Source organism: Lithobates pipiens, unplaced genomic scaffold, assembly GCF_037356315.1.
Source record: "Lithobates pipiens isolate NorthernLeopardFrog02 unplaced genomic scaffold, aLitPip1_a1.2 Scaffold_25, whole genome shotgun sequence".
In the NCBI taxonomy this organism is placed as follows: Eukaryota; Metazoa; Chordata; class Amphibia; order Anura; family Ranidae; genus Lithobates; species Lithobates pipiens.
This window is the reverse complement of record NW_027507787.1, coordinates 51,067,827-51,088,574: the sequence shown is the minus strand read 5'-3', so window position 1 is coordinate 51,088,574 and position 20,748 is coordinate 51,067,827. Positions and strand designations below refer to the sequence as shown.

Below are 20,748 nucleotides of genomic sequence, written 5' to 3'. Positions count from 1 at the left end.
CAACACTAGGGCAGCTATTGGCTATGAACTTCCTTATTCTAGTCTGGTCGTATATCATTGGTCATATATCATCACGTTCAAATCTGTTGGTGTGATTGTGTGTGGCCAAGTCCATCAGAACACTGCCGAAAGTCAGTCGGGAAGACCATCAGACCTAGTCTGCCGGAAAGTCTGGTCGTGTGTACGCGGCGTAAGAGCGTTCTCTTTTCTTTTGATCCTGGAAGTCTAGTTGCATAAAACTGGTCCTTGGGAATTTGGTTTTTGAATTTCCACCTGTGACCAAACTGAACGGTGGCCACCACCCAGGGATCTCTTATGTTCTCCGCCCAAGCCTTCGTGAACTTCCTGAGTCTGGCTCCTACCACCGCAGGCTGGACGGACGCACCATCAAAAAAGACTTTTGCTGTTCTGTGGAGGAGGATTTTGTTTTTTTGGAATTTTAAGAAGGAGCTCTGGGGATTCCTCCAATTTCTTCTAAATTCCTTTACAGGACTGTATGACTTTGCCGCTCTACCTTTCTAGTCGATTACGCCTGAACTGTGGCAGTTTCGGTTTTGTTCACCTGTTTGGAGGGAATGAGACCAGATTTTCCCCCGGTAACTTTGGATATGGCTGTGTCTATCTTTTCTCCAAAAAAGTTCGGTATGGTATCTTACACCAGTTCGTTTTTGAAGCAGCATCAGTTGTCCAGAGTGTAAGCCATAGGGCTCTTCTGGCGATCACAGAGGCCAGCATTGCCCCTGAGAAGGACCCGATTGTGTCCATCGAGGTCTCTGCCAAGAAGTCCCCTGCGAGACTGAGTGCCTAAAGAGCTGTGATCACTCTTTCCTGTTCTGCTCCCTCCAAAATCAGTTTCGCAACATTAGATGTCCAGCTGGAGGTGGCTCTTCCTATGGCTGCTAAAGTGATAGCTGGCCTACAAGCTTCGCCTGCTGCCGCATAGGTTCTTTTTAAATCGATGTTGATTTTCCAATCGAACACATCTCTGAATGTTACTGCATCCTCGAGAGGTAGTGTTACATGCCTGGCCAAAAGCATTAGTTATGCGTCTACCATGGGAACTAGCACTAACGGATTTATGTTGGGCTCTTTTAGTGGGTGGAGTTTTGTCAGTCTGTTGTTGAGACTTTTTTTTCTCAGGCTTTTGCCACTCATGTTTGATCAGTTCCTCCAATTCATCAATGAATGCAAATGATGCTGGATCCTTCTTCAGGTTTTGAAAATATTTTTTTGTTTTCCGTGGGGCTTCTTTAGGCTCCTCCCATCCAATTGCTTCTTTCACAGACTTAACAAACGGCTCTATCAGGGTAAAGTCAAATCCTGTTGCGGCCTCTAATTCTTCAGTGTCAGATGAGCTATCTGCTGTTTTTGATGTGCTGGGTGTAACCGCTGAGGTAGTCTGAGCAGGCTTATCTGCTTCAGGTGTTGATATTTGTTGGATCGATTCTCTAATGATGTCAGTTACCTCTCTGGCATCAGTCTATTTTTCTGCAGTAGCTTCATCGAAGCACGAATGACAGGCCAATTTGTCTGGAAGAACTATGGTGCCACAGACCCAACAAGCATTTACGGTCGGGCGGGAACCATGGCTAGTCATATACACATACACACACACACACACACACACACATACATACTATACATCAGCCCCCCCTCATACAAATACACCTGTATATATGTCAGCCCCAGCCCTCCGACCCAACCAACCCTGTATATATTATATAGAAGCCCCCCTCACACATACACCTGTATATATGTCAGCCCCCCCATACACACATGTATATATTTCAGCCCCCCTCTCACACGCACACACCTGTATATATTTCAGCCCCCCTCACATGCACACACCTGTATATACGTCAGCCCCCCCATACACACACCTGTATTTACGTCAGCCCCCCCCCCCCCCCCCCCCCCACACACACACACACACACACACACACCTGTATATATATCAGTCCTCCCACACACACCTGTATAAATATATATATCAGCCACCCCCCCCACACACCTGTATATATTTCATGTCCCCCACACACTCACCTGTATATATGTCAGTGCCTCCCACTCCCCACATACACCTTCATATATGTCAGTCCCCCCGCGCACCTGTATACATGTCAGCCCCCCCCGCGCACCTGTATACATGTCAGCCCCCCCCCCCCCCACACACACACCTGTATACATGTCAGCCACCCCCCACAAACCTGCCTATATTGCAGACCCCCCCCCCCCCACACACACACACACACGTACCTGTATATATGGCAGCCCCACATACACACAAGCCTCTGGCCCCTCCTTGTACACAAACAGCCCCTCCTTGTAACTTCCTACCTGGTCCCAGCTCCTTTTTACAAAGCTGACATGTTGCTGAGAAGCATAGTACAGGCAGATCACCGTCACACGAGGGGTGCACATGCACATAGTATCCAGAGGTGGCAGTAAAGAGCTTGATGTCTAAAATCAATGACACGAGAAATGCAGAAACTGCCAGATCGTTTCTATACTGCACGGCACTGATCCCCTTCACCCATCCTGCCTTCTTCTGTCCCGGGCAGGCCCCTCACAGTTGTAATAGCTGTACCCACCTTGATGGCAGCCCTGCTGATAGGGCTATTCAGGAAGGTAGCATTAGTGGCAAGGCTCTCTTTTTCTCAATCTTCACTCCTTACCAATTTGTCCCCTTACGCATTAAGCTGTGGATGGTCTGCTTGGGCAGTGGTCTCCATGAGGGGTGAACAGAGGCTTCCACCTAGAGTATGCGGGAGCAGTTAGAGAATAGAGAAGCAGACGAGTCACCCATAGTAGAGACTAAGTTAGTCTTACCTTAGTGGAGGAACAAGGATAGAGAGGTTAGCAGGCAGTGCTTGCATTTAGTGCAATCCGATAGAAATCCCTGGTGTCTTGCAGCGACAAATAGATGGAAGTGCTGGGAGGTTTAAATTTACCACCGTTGTGGTGGAATGACATCACGACCACGCATAAGCGCGCTAAGGAGCCCATTGCCATGATGGATGCTGGAAAAACAAGCTCCTGGGAGTGTCACGCTCTCTCTCTCTTGCAAAAACAGAAGCGATCGGACGCTCAATCGCCATCTTAGGGATGTCAGGATGGCTGTGAGGGACTACAGATCTCAGAGAAACCCCACGAGTGTTAAGAAAAAAAAAAAGGGAGACCACTGCAAATAATCTAAGCCTATTTAAGGCTTGTAAAGTACCAGGCAGCATACCCCCGAGACCATCAGAGTGGGGTTCTTTCCATCTAGCTCGTTTAGAGGCTGTACAGGCAAGGACTTCAACCCAGGAGAAGCTTTAATCTGGCTGGGATGAGAGTTGTAAGGGGTGCCGAGCATTCCATCAAGTCCTGGACAGGTGAGGGGGGGGGGGGAGGAGGTAGGTCCTCTCTTACAATTTATAGCTATTCAGTCCTATCAGGTTGTGAGGGGCGGAGTCACAACCAATATGTATGCTGTCATGATGCGACAGAAAATAAGGATTTGATCCCCAAGAAAAACATGACTTAGTACTTGGTGGAGTAACCCTCGTTGACAAGCACAGAGGTAAGATGCTTCTTTTAGTTGGTTACCAGGGTTGCACGTATCTCAGGAGGGATTTTGATGCACTCTTCTTTACAGTTCTTCTCTAAGGACTGGTTCACACCTATGCATTTTTAGTGCATTTTCAGTTTTGTAGAAACCCACTACAATCCATTTACCATGGTTTCCTATGGATGTAGTTCACATCTGTGCATTTTATGGTTTTTGGTTCCACAGACTTCAATGGATCAAAACTGTGTATTGAAAAATGCAAAATGCACCTACAACATGCAAACTGCAACCTGCATGTGTGCGCATCAGGCTTAAACCCTTTAGGTTTCTTGGCTGTCGCTTGGCAATTTTCTGTAGGATTAAATTCTGGAGACTGGCTAGGCCACCCTTCCTAAACAGGCCATTTTTTGCAATTCAACACCGAGTTGTTTTAACTGACAATTGGGTGGTCGTGTGACGTTGTACCCAAACAAAATTGATGTGCTTTTTTTCCCCCCAGAAATAGAACTTTCTTTTGGTGGCATTTGATCACCTCTGTGGTTTTTATTTTTTGTGCTATAAACAAAGCAAGAGCAACCATTTAAAAAAAAAAAAATAATAATAATTTTTTTTACACTATAATACATATCCAAAAAAAAAAAAACACACAAAATGTATTCATGTATTCATCAGTTTAAGCCAATATGTATTCTCCTACATAAATTTGGTAAAAATATATAAATAATCTCAATAAGCATATATTGTTTGGTTTGCCTAAAAGCTATAGCGTCTACAAAATAGGGGAAAGGAAAGATTTTAGGGACTTATTTTTTTATGTTTTTACTGGTAATGGCGGCGATCTGCGTTTAGCACGACTGCGACATTGCAGGCAGACAAATCTGACCCTAAGTGACACTTTTTAGGGACCAGTGATCAGTGCTATAAAAATGCACTGAACATTGTATAAATGGCACTGGCAGTTAACACTATGGGGCGATCAAGGGGTTAACTGTGTTCCCTGGGAGGTGTTTCTAACTGTATGGGGGGATGGGCTGCTTGGGAGATAAGAGATTGCTTTTCCTGATCACTAGGAATCTACCCTGTCAGAACGGGGATCTGTTTGTTTACGTTGACAGAATCTCATTCTGGCTCTTTTTTGCAATCTCAGGTGGCCGGCAGACATCGAGTACACTGGACCCACGGGGGGCGAGCTCCCACGGCAGGTGCATGCCTGCAAAAGCCAGTGCATAAATCGACATACCAGTACATTGAATCATGCAGCCCAGCCAGCTTGCCACAGTATAACTGAGGTTGCTGGTCAGCAACTGGTTAATGTGCTTCTTCTTGAGACACTCCTTTGTTGCCTTGGCGGTATGTTTTAAGTCATTGTCATGCTGGAAGACCCATCTACAACCCATCTTCAGTGTTCTGGCTGAGGAAGAATGTTCTCATCCAAGATTTAACAATACATGGCCCCATTCAGTGGCCTCTCAAGGTGGCAAAGGCGGCCAGTACCTTTAGCAGAGAAACAACCCCAAAGCATAATGTTTCCACCTTCGTCCTTGACTGTAGGGATGGTGTTCTTAGGGTTCTTCCTCCAAAAACACAGCGAGTCGAAAGACAAAGGCCTCAATTTTGGTCTCCTATCAGACCACAACCCTTCTCTGAATCAATTATATATGTTCATTGGCAAAATTCAGACGACCTGTACATGTACCTTCTTGAGGAGGGGGACCTTGCGGGTTCCTTCAGATCATTCACAAGCTCCTCCTGTGTAGTTCTGGGATGATTCCTCAGTTTTCTCATGATCATCCTTACCCCATGAGGTGAAATCCTCCATGGAGCTCCAGACAGAAGGTGATTGATAATTATTTTGTATTTCTTCCATTTGTGAATAATCGTTTCAATAGTTGTCTCCTCACCAAGCTTCTTGCTGATGGTCTTGTAGCTCAATCCAGCCTTGCACATCTCTGCAATCCCCGACGTCATTTGACAGCTCTTTGGTCTTGCCCATGATGGTGGGTTTGAATGGAATAAAGAGATTCTGTGGACAGGTGTCTTTTATACACATAATGAGTTGTCATTAGGAGCACGTTCTTAAACTGACAGAACTAATGTGCCTACCATATGAGCACATACTGTAGCCAGTCTGTGGGAGCCAGAATTATTGTTGGTTGGTGGGGGATCAACTACTTAATTTACTGAACTGCAACTCTATTTATAACATAGGTATCATGTTTTGTTCTGGATTTTTGGTTATTTGGTCTCTAGCATTAAAAATACACTTATGATAACAATTATAGACCCTTCATTCCTTTGTAAGTGTGTAAACTTACAAAATCTGCAGGAGGATCAAACAATTCTTTTTGGTACTGTATATTGCAGCTTACAAAATCATAAGATGCGGTTGCTGCATCAGTTTTCTTTTCTTTAGCTTTTCCCTGGTGATCTGGCCAGTAACACACCTCATGTATTAGTGAGACAACTCTGGCGGAATGAGCAGGGGGCACAGTAGACAGCAGCACTGACAATTAGACAATTGTTGACAAAATTAGCAGATTTAGAGCCTCTTGAAGCCAAACTCCAACTCACACTTTATAATCAGTTACTGCAGTTTTTTCCCTTTTGAGATAAAGACTTTGCAAGAATAAATAAAAGCTGATCATTTTAAAAGAGAAGTGTGGGGACATTTTTTTCCCCATAATCACTCACCTAGGTGGATGCAGCATCGGTCCGATGCTGCATCTCTCCCCTGCCGCCTCTGTCCTGAGAACTCAGCGATGGAACACCGCTGAATGCTCTGTTCTCTTGGCTTCCCAAGCAGGGAGCTGCTACCTGTCAGTCAGCAGCTCTACTGCTCTGCTCCTCTACGCTCATTGGAGTGCCGAGCTGTGGGTGGGCAGGGAGCAGCCATCTCAGCGGCTTGCTGAGAGGCTGAGGCGGCTATCAGTCCAGGCACCTGGCGGATCCAGACTCCCAGAGTCGGGATGACGCTGTGCCTAGACTGATCCGTGCAACATCAGCAGAGAGCAGACTTCAGACCGCTTTCTGCTGAAAACAGGTCACAGGAGTGCAAAACGAATTGCACTTCTGTGATCCATAAGGACTTCTCCTTTAATCACCCCTACCAGTGTTAAATAGTTTGTCTTATCCCTGTACATTACATTCTGCTGGAGAGTTTGTGCTGAGAAAAGCAGACTTGCTGGCTGGTTTAGGAGATGAAAATAGAAGGAAGCCTTAAAAAAAGAAACTAATACAGCCACATCTAAGAATTGATAAGGATAATAAACGTTTGCTTTTGGGATTAATACTGCTTTAAGGGCTTCCCATACAAAAGTCTCAGTCCATTAGTATTAAACGAACATTGGCTAAATTATTCACTAAATTTTTTTAAATCTCTTGTGAAGCAACAACATATTCCCTTTTTAGATCCCGCCTGTACTCTGAGTCTATTATAGGAATGTGATACTCATTTCTGGATTTCACAACTATATACTTTTGTAAAGCTATCATACAAATCACAGACGCTGAGGAAAAAAGGAAGACAAAGCTAAAATTGTTTTTTTGTGCACTCATCGTTTTAGAGCATCTTTACACCTTCAAAAAAGGTACATAAAGTTTGCAGGTATATCCCTTCATATTATTTACATTCTCTAAGAACTATACGGAGATCACCCTGGGTCCTGCCAGTTTAACATTCCTATTTCCCAAGGAAGTCAACTGCAGCTATAGGGCACTCTGCAGAGTAGTTTATGCTAAACCAGGATTCCCTGGCATACTTTTACATATACATACTTCCTGGCTGACAGGTTGAGCAGGAATAATGTAAAGCAAAGGAGACACAGGGATGATACTTTCCATATAATACAAGAGAACACTTACTATTAGGCCGCGTACACACGGGCGGACTGTTCGCCCAACTTTGTCCGCTGAACAGTGTTTGGGCGGACAGTCCGCTCGTGTGTGGGCTTTCAGCGGACAGTTTCAGCGGACAGTTGGACGGACAAGGTTTTTCGGAATTTCCAAAAAACTGTCCGCTGAAACCTTGTTTCAGCGAACAGCCCGCTCGTGTGTAGGCTTGTTCGTCAAACAAAGTTGCGCGCATGCTCAGAAAGGATTTTCACGCCGAAAGCTATAATGCAGTGTATAGGACGTCGTATTTTTCGTCCCGTCATACGTGCTGTTCACGTCATCGCGCACGGTTTCAGCAAACTGTTCGTTCGTCGTGTGTGGGCATGTCCGTCCATGCTAATTTTGAGCGGACTGTTTGCTGAAACTGTTGGACGGACAAAGTTGGGCGAACAGTCCGCGCGTGTGTACGCGGCCTTAGTCCTTCCCAACTGTTAGCATGTTTTTTTTATGTGCATTCTTAGACATTTCAGGTATGAAGAGGATATAAAAAAGGTATGCATTGTACAAATGACAAAGAGGGTTTCTCAAACTGCAAGTATCAAAACCATCTGTTTTTATCACAAAAGGACACTTTCACACAAAAGCACAGATAACATCATTGTTTAGGTGTTCAATGGGGGTCTATTAATACACACACATTAACCACTTTCAGACCGGACCATTTTGCTGGCTTAAGACCAGACCACTTTTTGCGATTCGGCACTGCGTCGCTTTAACTGACAATTGCACGGTCGTGCGACATGGCTCCCAAACAAAATTGACGTCCTTTTTTCCCCCCACAAATAAAGCTTTCTTTTGGTGGTATTTGATCGCCTCTGTTATAATAAATATCCCCCAAAAATATATAAAAAAAAAACATGTTTTTCCCTTAGTTTAGGCCGATACGTATTCTTCTACATATAAAAAAAAAAAAAATCGCAATAAGCGATTGATTGGTTTGCGCAAAAGTTATAGCGTTTACAAAATAGGGGATAGTTTTATGGCATTTTTATTAATAATTTTTTTTTTTTTTTTTACTAGTAATGGCGGTGATCATCGATTTTTATTGTGACTGCGACATTATGGCGGACACAGCGGACATTTTTGACACCATTGTCATTTATACAGCAATCAGTGCTATACAAATGCACCGATTCCTGTGTAAATGACACTGGCAGTGAAGTGGTTAACTAGTGGGTGGCAGTGTAGGGGTTAAGTGTTCCTAGGGGCATGTTACTAACTGTGGGGGGCTGGGCTTTGTGTTAGTGAACACTGATCTCTGCTCCAATCACATGGAGCAGAGATCAGCGTCACTTGTTGCTAGGCAGAAAGGGGAGATGCTGTTTACAACGGCATCTCCGCGTGAGATGATCGCGGGTATCCCCGCGGCGATCGAGTCCGCGGGACCCGCGACCAGACTCACGGGGGTCTCGGCTGGCACGCGAGCGCACCATGCACGTGATGGCAGGACGACATATAGAAATGGATGTACCTGTATGCCAATATGCCTGCCTGTGCTATTCTGCTGACGTACGTCATCGTGCGCCGGTCGGGAACTGGTTAAAGAATATGTAAACATTTCATATTCCTGATACGGGTCTGCTGTATTTGTATAAAAAAGTATCCTGTTCTCCTTGCATTGCTTCATTTGACTAAAATCCCTGGTGTTCCTGCCAGCCACTCTGTTTTCCTATTAAAAACTGACCACGCTAAGCAGGAGAACACATAGTGATCAGTTCTTTATACAAAAGTGCTGTATACAAAAATGTTTTGCCTTTCATTTCCATTTAAGCCTAATGTTACAAGGTTATCATTTACAATCACTTGAGGGTGTGTTGCATTAAGGCAGCCCATCTGTACCTTAACTGATGAAAAATGTAAATGATCCTTTAAAAAAGGCAGTGCAATACAACACACAGCGGGGTTGATTTACTAAAACTTTAGAGTGCAAAATCTGGTGCAGCTATGCATGGTAGTCAGCTTCTAACTTCTAACTAAAAACACACCATTATATGCACTGTGTTACGCTGTGCTGTGTTGGGCTCTATTGTAGTTAGGATCATATCAAACTATACCTCCCAACTGTCCCTGATTTTGAGGGACTGTCCCTGTTTTGGAGCAATGTCCCTCTGTCCCTCTTTCCCCCTCATTTTGGTCTGATCTATATAGATGTATATAAAATGCACTTTTTATCTTTCAAAAAGTTTTTCCCAGTGCTAAACCTTTCATCCAATTTCTAAATTGCTGCATTTATACATTTTAAAAGTCAATATATAAGGAATAGTAGTGGTAAAAAAAAGTCTTTGTGGATTTAATAAACCTTTTTTTAGTTTATTCTCCTTTAAGGGGGTGTGGACGGGGGCATGTCCTATGCCTACATACATTTGTTAGTAGGTGTCCCTCATTCCCATCTCAAAATGTTGGGAGGTATGTCAAAAGGGAGTTGGGAACATGTCAAAACAACACTCGGTATCAAGGTGAGATGCGAATCTGAGCTACTGTGTGTAATCATCTAATGGCTACTCAGATGTTGCAACCCACATGAGCCTGCCAGGAAGCTGCCACTTGCACTGGACCAAACATTTGTGGCTGGAGCATTCGCAGCCAAGCAGCGGCACATATAAAATGGTCAAGGATACGTGTGCTACAGGGCAGATATTGTATAGAATAAGGGAGGGTCATAACCCCTGTCAGATTTTCTTTCACCATCTTTGTCCCATAGCAGAGATTTCCCTTCACTTCCTGTCCCATAGCCAAACAGGAAATAGGAAATGCCCATAAATTATAGGGAATTCCTTACCCCCCCCCCCCCCCCCCCCCAGGTCATCAGAACTAGTGCCCCCATTGGAAGATTTCCAACTCCCCTAATACTTTTCAGGAGACAACCCCAAAAAAATTGTGTTTTTCTTTTACTTTCAGCGATAATAAGAAAGACAAGTAGAGAGGATCAATCTCCTTAACAGGGGCGTAGATAGGAAAAAAGTTTTGCCTTTAGTTATACTTTAACTGTATGATGCGATTATTTCTGCAATTTGTTTGTAATCAAGAATGATCATAGGTAAAATAAATCATAGCTATATACATAAAAAGCTAGTCCCAAAGCTAGCCACCAACACTTACATGGAATATCCTATAAGAATTTATGACGTGAAATAAACATTAATGTTCATAGCTGAAATTGTATATTTGTGACTGAAGCTCAATTAGCTGCACATTGAGGTATGAAAAACAATAAAGGCCAATACAAAATGTCCCAAACGAATCACAATTTTGGGCTCTATTGGTCACCAGACAAAATAGGGTTTATAAAGAAGAGAATATGACTTTCACCAACATTCTCTGGTGGGAACCATCCAGTTGCATGTATTTTGAATGGGAGGTGATCAAACTCCTCACAAGACTATATAAAGAAATAGACGTGGTAAAAAAATAAACACACTTGTGGGTTTAACAAATAATTAGTTTTTGTACAATTCTCCTTTAAGGGACATGGCTGGGGTGTGTGCTATGCCTTTCCACCTTTTCCTAATAGGTGTCCCCCATTCCCATCTCAAAAAGTTGGGGGGTATGCCCTATGTGTTATATGTTTTTATTCGCCAAAGGCTTGAGGTTTGCGATCCGCACGGAAAATGGCACACGTCATTGGCAGTTCAGGGCCCCCTTTCTTTTGGTCTCTCGGCAGCCCCAAGAATTTTTACAAAGGTCATGGCTGAAGCCATGGCCTTTTTTCATTTACAAAAGATCTCAATCGTCCCGTACTTGGACGACTTTTTGATCTTTGCCTGAGAGAAAGAGAACCTTGGTCAGTATCTACAAGTAGTTCTACAGACCATTCAAAGACTGGGTTGGAAAGTCAATCTGCAGAAGTCTGCTCTGGTTCCTTCCCAGAGCCATTTTTGGGCTACTGTTAGACTCAGTCAACCAAAAGATTTTTCTACCAGGAGAAGATCTCGAAGATCCTTCTCCCTGTGCAGAGTTTTAGGTGCAGTCCCAGGCTTCCCTTTGTCAAATAATGCAACTGCTGGGCTTGAGGACTACAGCAATCCCAGGAGTGCCCCGGCCCCAATTGCATTCCGGGTCCCTGCAGGCATTTCTTTGCGTTGCTGGGATCGCAGAAAAGCCTCTTTTGACCAGGTTGTACAGCTTCCAGGAGATGATTCTCTCAATCTTTCCTGGTGGGACTGGCTGGAGCATCTGCAGGTAGAGAAGGCTTGGGCCCAGCATTCCCCAATAAGGATTACAACAGATGCCAGCTTGTGGGGTTGGGGAGCTCACTCAGAAGACTGGTAGTCTCAGGTAACATGGAGACCAGAGAAGGCAGCCCAACTTTAAGGAGCTGTTAGAGGTAGGGAAGGGTTCGTGCAAGGGACCTGTTGATTTTTTCAGACAATGCCATGACAGTGGCTTACTTCAACAAGGGGGGGACAAAGTTTGGAAAACCTTTGTAGCCTGGCAAAAAAGTGCTGGAGTGGACTCGTTTTCTATCCCGTGTTCTGGATTTTTTTTTTTACAGAAAGGGGTGGAAAAGGGGCTTGCTGTCAGCATTCTTAAGGTTCAAGTTGCTGCTCTATCTTTGTTCATGGAAAAAAAAAAAAAAAGACTAGCGGAGGAGCCATTGATTAAAAGATTCCTCTCAGCTAGGACTAGACGTACACCTAGAGTCGTTAAGCAGGTTCCTCACTGGGAATTGTCATTGGTGTTGAATGTCTTTACAACAGCCCCCTTTGAGCCACTTCATAAGGCCTGTTTAAAATTTGTTATTTTAAAGATGACTTTTCTTTTGGCCTTAACTTCTGGGAGAAGGGTTTCTGATTTAGGATCTTTCTCGTGCAAAGATCCTTTCCTAAGAATTTTAAACAAAAAGGATAGTAGTTAGGCCCGATCCTTTGTATTTACCCAAAATTTCATATGAGTTCCACAGATCCCAGGAAGTAGTTCTTCCTGGCTTTTGTTCCTCCCCCAGGAATTCAGAGGAGGAAAGATTTTGTTTCTTAGATGTAAGATGTCTTCTGCATTATTTAGAAGTATCTAGTGAGTTTAGAAAAGCTTCCCAATTACTAATTTCTTTCAGTGGCCCTAAAAAGGGTTCCAAGGCCAGATGTATTAGAGAAGCCATTTGTGAAGCCTACAGATCTTCAGGGCAATACCCTGCTTCCAGAGTTAGGGCTCACTTTACCTACTAGATCTCTAGCTGCATCTTGGGCAGAAAGAGTGGGTGCATCATGGGAAGATATTTCCAAAGCTGCTCTCTGGTCCTCCTCATGCATTCATCAAGCAATATACCTCTCCTTTGGAAGGAAAGTGCTTCAGGATGTCTTCCCTCCCTAAGGTATAGAATCTTGCTTATCAGCTCAAGTAGCTGTCTTGGAAGATGAGGGGGGGGGAGGGGGGGACCGCCATTAGACTTACCGCTAACGGTATTTCCATGAATATTCCAGGACAGCATCTATGTTCCCACCCTATTCTTTATTCACTGGTCCCCTTAATTTAACCTGGTGGTGGTGCATTAGTGAGTTTCTACTATTCCTCTTCTGAGTTCACTTTAGGTCAAGGTTTACTTGATCTTCATATAACTGAGGGTCAGGGGAGAGGGAGGGGCCTTTTAAATTGTGTCTGGTTTGTGTTTCCCGTAGAAGGTGGAGCCAATCATCTCTCAAGTAGCTGTCCTGGAAGATTCATGGAAATACCATTACCGGTAAGTCTGACGGGGGGGTTATCTCTGTTCTGTCTCTGTGTGGAGCGATTGCGGGTGCCCGGTGGTCATTGTGTCCACCGGGCATGCGCATCGGCTCCGGCAGTCCCTTACGCACGCCCCCTAGTGGTCTGCAAGCAAGCCAGCATATGACTATGATCAGGGGAGCTGGTCGGGAAGTAATTAAGATAAAAAAACCTTTTGATTTTACAAGCACTTACATTTTTTTCTAAAGGAGCCTGGAGCTGCTCTTTAAAAGGACTGACTTATTTAGATTTCTCTTCGCTGCTGCTATTTAACATACCAGAATATCTGAACATTTTCTACCATGAGATCACTCATTGGTACGCTATACAGTTACCAACGCCAAAGCCTCCATCAGTGCCATTACATAAAGAAAAATCACACACACTGTACTGTCATTCTAATTAGGGCATTCCTGTTAATAAATGTAGGTTTCTATAGGTTACACAATAAAAAGGTAACAAGGTTATTTGCAGAAAGGTACACTGACATTTTTCCCCAAAAATGCATCCAGATTATGCTCTCTCTTATAAATGCAAAATTGACTTTTTGCAAATTTTCATGTCACAGAACAAATAGGTTGATAATCCTGTCTTTGGAGCAAACCTCTTTTCCCCAAGGTCTCCAGGAAAAAAAAGGGATGAGCGGCAAATAAAGGGCAGGGTGTAGAATTTCAGTACAAGGAGGGGTGACAGAGGAAAACACACAACCAAGTCACAATAGCTAATGCAGGAGGGTTAGTAGAGTTATAAAAAGGGTCTAAATGCAGTGGGCAGTTGTTAGTGTGGGGGGAAAAAAAAAAAAAAACTTTCCAGCTGAGTGTAGCAAGCATGTTAAACCATGTGTTACTGATCTTGTAGCATACAGAGTTAATGCAACTTGCAAATGTTTATCAGGGCCTCCAAGTCATCTCTTACACATTCATTAGCACTGCATTCAATTTAACTCCTTCCTGCTGGAAGAGCCCACATCACACAACAAAAGTAACAAACTGGTTTACACCGACAAAAGGCTACGTAATCACTAGTATGCTAATGCAGGAAAAAATACATAATGAAGATGTGGAAGCAGCTAGGATGTGGAGCTAGGAGGTTACGAAATCTGCATTTTTTTTCAAAACATGACCTAAGTTCAACAAAATAAATGATGACTGACATTTCTTCTTAGCAAAGACACTGTCTTAAGAGAACACTTTAATAAGGCCGGTGATGGATTGTTGGTCAGCTTTCATAAACATAAAAAATGCGTAGTGGTAATAACATTGTCACAGAAACTGAAAAGAAAACTACTGACTACTTTAATACATCCTAAAATATGTTCGGGGGGAGTGTAGCTACTTTGTAGTCTTGCTGACACAAGTGTTTTATCAAACCTCAGTAACAAAAACAATAAAAACAAAACTTGGAAGTTGTGGTATTCCCCCATCTAATCCAAACACAATGATAACAAAAACTATGTTCCAAATACGGTCTACAATAAAAACACAAATTGAAATCCTTATCGAGTGGATCGAAAGATTGCATTGATCTGTATTCAACATAACTACTTTTTCTTAAGGCCACTTTAAAAATCAGCTTATCAAACCATGATGCAATTCTGAGATATGATGTGATTCACAGAGCTCAGATAACAATAAACACATGTGCCATAGGATTGTATAAGCGGTGAATGTGCGACTTACTGTCTGTATTAGGTATCAGTTTGAATGGAGCTTGTGCAGCCGAGATGCAACTAGTTGTAGTTCATCTTTCACACACACACACACTGGTTACTTTGTAGCATAAAAAACAAATGCTGCCATAAAAAACAAAACAAAAATAAATAAAAAATAAAATAATAAAAATAAAAAATAAACACAAAAAATAACAAAAAAATAAAAATAAAAAAAACACAAAAAACAAAAACAGCAAATGTACACATGCCTCCTCCATGATTGTTATTATACAGAATGTATATAGTGCCAATGGTTTGCACAGCACTATACACAATAAAGGGAGGCAGTACAGTTACAATAAGGTACCAACGTAAAAGTGTCGTTGAATTATACGAGGGCGCAACATTCATTTTCTGGTGCCAACACCAACGAACGACTATTAGAATGAATGAAAGCCATAGAGTTTGTGTACATAAGTCTATTTATATGCCACAAATGCGTCAACAGAGCTACAACAGTTGTCAGTAATACCTGATATCCAGCTGTCCAGCTGTTCATTCAGCTTCCTCTAAGCTCGGCAAACAGGGCTTAAATGAAACGTAAAAAGCAGGAAATAAACGCTTCGTTTATCTCAGAGGATGAAAAAGAGCCACATGCTTCTCAGTATAATCCATCCAGCACCCTAAGACACAGTCCCTAGTATCACACAAGTTTCCTTCAAAGGAGCAACTGGGGGGGGGGCTGGGCTGGGAGGTAGCAAATCCTTTTCAGAAGTGTGTTTTCTCTGCTGAGGGCTGAGCAGGCTGCATTACAGAGAGGCTCTGCTGAAGCAATGTATTTCCCTTCATAATAGCCTTGACTGTCTGTGTGCTGGAGGATGTGGGGGAGGGCTTATTGAAAAGAAGGCCTGCTCCATTTCAGACCTTTCTGCCAATCAAATGACCTGCTACTCCTGGCAACAGAAACTGCACATAGAGTCGGTGAACGTAGTTGATGCAACTACCTAGGCATCAGTAATACTACTCTGTTGGCTACTTTGTAGTAGCGACTAAAGGAAGTGCTGATTACAGTTTTACTGCACACTTCATAATAAACCTGGCACTGAACGGCATCTGTAATAAATCACACTGTCATAATACGCTACCAACGCTTTAATGTAACATCAGTTTTTTATTCACCGGTCTAACAATAGCTTTCCACAGCTCCTGTGTAACTTTGCACAGCCCCTGAGATATAATAGCAATACGCTCTTGCACAGTAACAATGGAGGAATTTATACTGTACAAAGGTATGCGGTAGTAAAGGTATTGCACAAAAGCGAAATAAAAGCTGATCTCCGAGAATGACGATTATTGCAATACTTATGCCGCGTACACGCGATAGGATTTTCCGACAACAAAACCGTGTTTTGTTTTCCGACAGATGTTGGCTCAAACTTGCATACACACGGTCACACAAATCTTGTCGGAAATTCCAAAACGTCAACAACGCGGTGACGAGCGAGCCGAGAAAATTGAAGTTCAATAGCCAGTGCGGCTCTTTGGCTTGATTCCAAGCAGGCGTGGAACTTTGTGCGTCGGAATTGTGTACACACAATCAGAGTTTCCGATAAAACGGATTTTGTTGTCGGAAAATTTGAAATCCGGATCTCAAATTTTGTGTGTCGGAAATTCCGATGGAGCCTACACACGGTCGGAATTTCCGACAACAAGCTCCCATCGAATATTTTTTGTTGGAAAATCCAACCATGTGTACGTGGCATTACACTGTCCAGCTTGGCACAATGTAAGAAAGGTGCCTTTAAAAAGTATTCACACCCTTTGAAATTTTCCAGATTTTGTCATGTTACAACCAAAAACGTAAATGTATTTTATTGGGATTTTACATGGTAGGTCAACACAAAGTGGCACATAATTGTGAAGCGGAAGGATTTTGTTGTCAGAAAATTTGAGATTCAGATCTCAAATTTTGTGTGTCGGAAATTCCGATGGAAAATGTCCGATGGAGCCTACAGACGGTCGGAATTTCCGACAACAAGCTCCCATCGAACATTTTCCGTCGGAAAATCCAACCGCGTGTACGGGGCATTACACTGTCCAGCTTGGCACAATGTAAGAACAACACCTTTAACCACTACAGATCCGCGCTATTGCCAAATGACGGCATTAGCGCGGACCTAGATTGCCGGGACTACGTCTATTGACGTCGTCCCGGTTACGAGCGGCCTGCGCGCCCCCTGAGGGGCGCGAGCGGCGCGCTCTGTGATCGGCGAGTCCGTGAGACTCGCCTGATCACCGATCCGTGTAAGGGGTCGATCCCGACCCCTTATCACGTGATCAGCTGTCAGCCAATGACAGCTGATCATGTGATAAAACGGAGCCGGTAATCGGCTAGTATTCCTCCTCGCGCTGACAGCGCGAGGAGAAAAAAAAAAAAGCCGATCGCCGGCGGCCATGTTCGGGACATCAGTCCCGATCACGGCCAACAATTCAAGCGGACACCTGCCCCCTGCCAGTGCCCACCTGCCACCCACAGTGCCATCCTGAAATAAAGTAAGTGCCCCCCTGTCAGTGCCACCCAGCAGTGCCCATAGTGCCCACAGTGCCACCCAGCAGTGCCCACAGTGCCACCCAGCAGTGCCCACAGTGCCACCCAGCAGTGCCACCCACAGTGCCACCCAAAATCTGCCTCAAAGGTGCTGCACCCCAGTGCCGCCCATCAGTGCCCAGCAGTGCCGCCCATCAGTGCCCAGCAGTGCCGCCCATCAGTGCCCAGCAGTGCCACCTATCAGAGCCACCTATCAGTGCCACCTATCAGTGCCCATCAGTCCCATCTATCTGTGGTACCTATCAGTGCCCATCCGTGCCACCCATCCGTGCCACTTATCCGTGCCACCCATCCGTGCCATCTTATCTGTGCCCATCTTTGCCCATCAGTGCCGCCTTATCTGTGCCCATCGGTGCCGCCTTATCTGTGCCTATTAGTGCCGCCTTAACTATGCCTATCAGTGCCCACCAGTGCAGCCTATCAGTGCCCACCAATGCAGCCCATCAGTGCCCACCAATGCAGCCCATCAGTGCCCACCAATGCAGCCTATCAGTGCCGCCTAATCAGCGCACTTCAATGAAGGAGAAAAATGACCCGTTTGCAAAATTTTATAACAAACTATTAAAACATGATTTTTTTTTTTTTTTTTTTTGCATCTTTTTTTGTTTGTTTAGCAAAAAATAAAACTCCGAGCTGTAACTAAATACCACCAAAAGAAAGCTCTATTTGTGGGAAAAAAATGATAAAAATTTCATTTGGGTACAGTGTTGTATGACCGCGCAATTGTCACTCAAAGTGCATCAGCGCTGAAAGCTGAAAATTGGTCTGGGACTGAGGGGGGTTTAAGTGCCCAGTAAGCAAGTGGTTAACCACTTAAAGCGGGATTCCACCCTAAAGTGGAACCTCCACTGATCGGATCCCTCCCCCCCTCCGGTGTCACAATTGACACCTTTCAGGGGGGAGGGGGGTGGAGATACCTGTCAAAGACAGGTATTTTCACCCACTTCCGGGCATAGACTCCCGTGGGAGTCTAGCCATTTCCTGCCCTGCCGCGCTGTCTGCTGGGACACACACGGGTCCCAGTGACAGCGCGGAGATTTCCTATTGCGCGGCGCAGCTCGCGCATGCGCAGTAGGGAACCGGGAAGTGAAGCCAATTCGCTTCACTTCCTGATTCCCTCACCTAGAATGGTGGCGACAGCAGCCGAGAGCCGAGCGATCGATCGGCCTCGGCTGCCGGCATCGCTGGAACCCGGGACAGGTGAGTGTCCATTTATTAAAAGTCAGCAGCTGTAGTATTTATAGCTGCTGGCTTTTAATATTTATTTTTTTGGTGGAATCCCTCTTTAACAACCAGCACACGCCGATGTATGTCCTATATTTGAAGAGGGATATCTCGGTAACAGCAGCAGCTGCTGCCACAACCGAGATATCCATGTCTTCAGGTGCCGGTCGTCTGTACGATAACGGTGGTCTCCGCGGCGGGTTCCCTGCAAGATCACCGTTATCGGCGGCAGGAGAGGTGCCACCCCCCCTCCCGCGCCCTCTGCCGCTTACCGGAGCCGTTGGTAGCGGCGGAGGAGATCTGGTCCTTTTCCTAGCTGGGTATAGAGACGAGTGAGGCTAAGATGGCCCCCACTCGTCTGTATATCATAGGAGGGCAGATGCGACGTCAAAACGTCACTTCCGCCCATACCTCTTAAAGGTATATTTTTTTAATGTAATTTTTTTAAATGACTTTTTTTTTTTTTTTTTTGCATTTAAGTCCAAATATGAGATCTGAGGACTTTTTGACCCCAGATCTCATATTTAAGAGGACCTGTCATGCTTTTTTCTATTACAAGGGATGTTTACATTCCTTGTAATAGGAATAAAAGTGATCCATTTTTTTTTTAAACAGTGTAAAAATAAATAAATTTAATTAAAATAAATAAGAAAAAAAAAAGGTTTTTAAAAACACCCCGTCACTACATGCTCGCGCGCAGAAGCGAGCGCATACGTGAGTAGCGCCCGCATATGAAAACGGCGGTCAGACCACACATGTGAGGTATCGCCGCAATCGGTAGAGCGACAGCAATAATTCTGGCCCTAGACCTCTGTAACGCAAAAAATGCAACCTGTAGAATTTTTTAAATGTCCCTTATGGAGAATTTTGAAGTGTGACATGTTGGGTATCAATTTACTCGGCGTAACATTATCTTTCACAATATAAAAAAAAATTGGGCTAATTTTACTTTATGCAAAAAAGTGAATTTTTTCCCAAAAAAAGTGCGCTTGTAAGACCGTTGCACAAATACGGTGTGAAAAAAAGTATTGCAATGACCGCCATTTTATTCTCTAGGGTGTTAGAAAAAATTTAATATAAAATGTTTGGGGGTTCTAAGTAATTTTCTAGCAAAAAAAACAGTTTTAAACATGTAAACACTGAAAAAGAGGCCTGGCCCTTAAGTGGTTAAAAAGTATTCATACCCTTTGAAATTTTCCATATTTTGTCATGTTACAACCAAAAACGTAAATGTATTTTATTGGGATTTTACATGGTAGGTTAACACGAAGTGACACATAATTGTGAAGTGGAAGGAAAATGATAAACGGTTTTCAAAATTTCTTACAAATAAATATCTGAGTGTGGTATGCATTTGTATTCAGCCCCCTTTACTCTGAGGCCTGGTTCACCCCTATGCATTTTTAGTGCTTTTTGCATTTTGCGGATTTGTACTACAGTCCATTTAACATGGTTTCCTATGGAACACGTTCTGTAGTGCAAATCTGCAAAATGCAAAAAAGCACAAAAAATGCATGAATCTGGCCTGATACTCCTAACTAAAATCTAGTGGAACCAATTGCCTTCAGAAGTCACCTAATTAGTAAATAGAGTCCACCTATGTGTAATTTAATCTCAGTATAACTACAGCTGTTCTGTGAAGCCTTCAAAGGTTTGTTAGAGAACCTTAGTAAACAAACAGCATCATGAAGGCCAAGGAATCAGGAATGAAGTTGTCGAGAAGTTTAAAGCAGAATTAGGTTATAATAAAATATCCCAAGCTTTGAACATCTCAATGGAGCACTGTTCAACCCACCATCCGAAAATGGAAAGATGATGGCACAACTGCATACCTACCAAAACATGGCCATCCACCTAAACTGACAGGCCGGGCAAGCAGAGCATTAATCAGAGAAACAGGTAAGAGGCCCATGGTAACTCTAGAGGAGCTGCAGAGATCCACAGCTCAGGAGGGGGAATCTGTAAACAAGAAAACTATTAGTTGTGAGCTCCACAAATCTGGCCATTATGGAAAAGTGGCAAGAAGAAAAACATTTTTGAAAGAAAGCCATAAGAAGCCCCATTAGCAGTTTGCGAGAAGCCACATGGGGGGCACAGCAAAGATGTGGAAGAAGGTGCTCTAGTCAG

The 20,748-nt window shown here is 43.8% G+C and overlaps 1 protein-coding gene across 2 annotated transcripts in view; it reads right to left on the bottom strand.

The window, feature by feature from the left end:
• The window catches only part of PALD1 (phosphatase domain containing paladin 1), a 433,254-nt gene that overhangs the window by 325,745 nt on the left and 86,761 nt on the right, over positions 1–20,748 (bottom strand). The window contains exon 1 of one of the 2 annotated variants that reach the window (XM_077454433.1): positions 15,322–15,602. The exons of the other annotated variant lie outside the window; for it this stretch is intronic. The gene's annotated coding sequence lies outside the window, so the exon portion shown is untranslated. Of the gene's footprint in view, positions 1–15,321; positions 15,603–20,748 lie in introns of those variants that run through there. 2 annotated transcript variants of the gene reach the window in all.